Below are 3,835 nucleotides of genomic sequence, written 5' to 3' on the forward strand. Positions count from 1 at the left end.
GGAGAGGAAAGGAGATAAAAGAAGAAACGAGAAAAAGAAAAAAAGGAAAAACAAATTAACAAATCGAACGAAAATCAAGATAAAAAAGATAAATAAAAAAGAAAAGAGGAAAGAAAGAGAAAGCGCTGAAGGGAGAGAAAGATAATCAAAATAACAAATACGAAAAGGAAAAAGGAAAACAAAGAAAAAAAAGAGAATGATAATAGTAATAATGCAAATAACAACAACAATGGTAATAATAGTAATAATAATAATAATGATAACGATAATTAAAATATGCACAATTTAGTAACACTAATTATAACAATGATAATAATAATAACAGGAATCATAATAACAATAACTACAACAACAATAACAATAATGAGGAAAAGATGAAAAAAAAATTAAAAATACGAAAAAAATGAAGAAAAAGAAGAAAATAAAAAAGGAAGAAGAATAGAAGAAAAAGAAGAACAGTAGAAAAAGAAGAAGAAGAACAGAAGAAGAAGAAGAAGAACAGAAGAAGAACAACAGAAGAAGAAGAAGAAGAGGAGGAGGAGAAGAAGAAGAGCAGAAGAAGAAGAAGAAGAACAGAAGAAGAAGAAGAAGAAGAAGAAGAAGAAGAAGACGAAAAGAAGATACGAAGGGGGGGTGGGAAGAAGTCAGAGGACGGAAGCAAACGCACACACGAACGGCGGGCGAATCGGCTGAGAAAAACTAATGGAGCGTGACCACCCGTAGGCGCAGTTGCTTTGCCAGTCATCAACTCAGGCTGCGGCTTCCGGGGGAGGAGGAGGAGGAGGGGAGGGGAGGAGGAGGAGACGGTGGTGGTGGTGGAGGAGGAGGTGGTGGATGTGGAGGAGGAGGTTGTGGTGGCGGAAGGAGGTGGTGGTGGAGGAGGAGGTGAAGGAGAAGTAGGAGGTGGAGAGGAGGAGGAGGAGGAGGGGGGTGTAGCTGCTGATGGAAGAAATGAGAAGAGGTGGAGGAGAAGAAGGAAGAGGTAGGAGATTTGAAGGAGAAAAAGGAAGGAAGAGGGAGAGGAAGCGATGGGAGTGGAGGAGAAGAAGGAGGAGGAAGAGGTGGTGGAGGTGGAAGTGGAAAAGAATGAGGAGAAGAAAGAGGAGGAAGAAGAAGAAGAGGAATGAAAGAGAAGACTTAAACGGAGAAGAAGGAAAAGGGAGGTTGGGGAGAAGGGAGAGAAAAGAGGGGAGGAGGAGGACAAAATACGAAGGAATAGAAATGGAAAATAGGATCAAACAATAAAGAATTTAGGTGGAAAAGGCAGTAGTGAATAAAAGAAAAGAAGACCTGAAGATTTAGGTTGTAGTAAGGAAAAGAAATCAGAAGGAATATAAAAAGCAGGAAGGAAATAATTACAGGAAGACTAGACGATGATAAATAAAGAGAAAAACTAAGACTAGAGAGAGAGAGAGAGAGAGAGAGAGAGAGAGAGAGAGACAGTGATAGAGATAAAGATAGATAGATAGATAGAGAAAGAGAGAGAGAGAGAAGAAAAGAGACAAACAGACAGAGAGACAAACAGACAGAGAGACAAACAGACAGACAAACACAAACACACAGAAACAGAGAGACACAAACGGATACCGAGAGATGACACGCAAACATGCATACATACATATACATACATACTCGCACAGAAAGGTAAAAAAGATAAAAAATAAAAAACAGAAAAGTACACTTGTGCATAAGACTCCAGCCCGAGCAAGGAAACCTCAAATTGCAGGGATGTTCAGGGGATGGAGGGGGGGAGGGGGTGATGTAGGGGTGGGGGGTGGGGAGAGAGGCGAAGAGGGGAGAAACAGTTACAAGAAGATAAACAATAGAAGGAAGAGAGGGGGGGCGGGAAGAAGGAAACTGACGTAAAAAGAAAAAGAAAAGAATAAACAGAATTCGGGGAAATAGAAAGAATGAAGATTATACAAAAATATAAAACTTGATTATCTTAAACTTTAAGAAAGAAAGACGGATCCGACAAAAAAAAAGAAACAGAAGAGTTTGTGTTTATTGATGCAAAAATGACGTAGAAGAACTACGTACTTAGGAACATATGGACAGAATTGTACATTTACGTACATGTGTGTGTGTGTGTGTGTGTGTGTGTGTGTGTGCGTGCGTGTGTGTGTGTGTGTGCGTGTGTGCGTGTGTGCGTGCGTGCGTGTGTGTGTGTGTGCGTGTGTGCGTGTGTGCGTGCGTGCGTGTGTGTGTGTGTGTGTGTGTGTGTGTGTGTGTGTGTGTGTGTGTGTGTATGTGTGTGCGTGTGTATGTGTGTTGACAGAAAGATGATAAGACATACAGGTCGATAGTTGCATAGATGGAGAGATAGATAGATAAATCATATAGATAGATAGATAGATAAACCATATAGATAGACAAACAGATAAATATATAATATGATAAAGGAAAAAAAACGAATAGCAAACGCGAAACAAAAATTGGAAATACAAGTTATTTAATACTACGAGCAAAATACGCAGTACGCTCGTCAGCTGTTTTAACACTTGCACGTAACTAAACCTTGGATGTAAAGTTAGAGATGACGGAATCTAACTTTCTCGTCTTTCGCAAGATTTTAGTGATAAAAGTTAGAGACGGATTGACCAAGTAGGATTTTTAAGAATGATTTAACTCTCTTGAAAACAGGTTCAGTTCGTCGATTTGCATTTGCTATATTTATTTCCGAGATGAAGAAAAAAGAAAGGGCTAAATATTACTATTATTATTCTGAACATTGAAGAATTGATTCTTCTCAATGGAAGAGACAAGATTTTATTCCTTGCTGGGTTGGCTTGAAGCTCCTCCCACGTGACCAATTTAGGCTCCACCCCCTCTTCTCGGTGTTCTCCAATCACGCGTCAGGAGGAGGAGCCAAAAATAAGGGGAGGTCATTATGGCCAACTCCAGGTAACTCCGCCCACAGGATGATGCCAAACAGTGATTTATGGAAGACATTACATTGAAATGGTTGTCATTCAGTTATTTAACGTCGATTTTTTCTGAGATTTTTTCCTCTCCTTTTCTCTCTTATTTGTGCAACGAAATATTGCATAACCAAAACAGTGTTGCTGAATCACAAGAAAGAGTGGTTTGTGGATATGTTCAACACGATATCGCGGCGGCGTTCATCATGAAAATTATTTCAGTAGTCAACAATTACCAACGTTATTGATATCTGGTCAAAATACAAACGACCTACGCATTACACAAAGCTGAAGGAAAGAACAAATGGGGTTTCCTGCGTTAGTTCAAGGAAGTACTTTCAACGCGCGTAAAGTAGTGATCTGAAGAGGTCGCCGCAGATTTGACCGTACGGAAAAACTTGCTTCTCGGTTCGCATCAGACATGCATGTGGGAGTGTGTGTCAGCTGTCTATCTCTGCTCTGAGTTTTGCTTAAGTACACGCATATGCATACATGTATAATGCATAGATGCATGCATTCATACATTTATGCATATATATACATATGTGTTTTTATATATGAATATATATACATATATATATAATATTAATATATATTATATAATATATATATATATATAAATATTTATATATAATATTGTGATTGTGTGTGTGTGTGTGTTGTGTGTGTGGATGGTGTGTGTGTGTGTGTACACACACACTACACACACACACAACTATATTTATGAATATATTATATATATATATATATTGATATTAAATATTTTATATATATATATAGTAATGTGTGTGTGTGTGTGTGTGTGTGTGTGTGTGTGTGTGTTGTGTGTGTGTGTGTGTGTGTGTGGTGTGTGTGGTGTGTGTGTGTGTGTGTGTGTCGTGTGTGTGTGTGTGTTGTGTGTGGTGTGTTGTGTT

Source organism: Penaeus monodon, chromosome 2 (assembly GCF_015228065.2).
Source record: "Penaeus monodon isolate SGIC_2016 chromosome 2, NSTDA_Pmon_1, whole genome shotgun sequence".
Lineage (NCBI taxonomy): Eukaryota > Metazoa > Arthropoda > Malacostraca > Decapoda > Penaeidae > Penaeus > Penaeus monodon.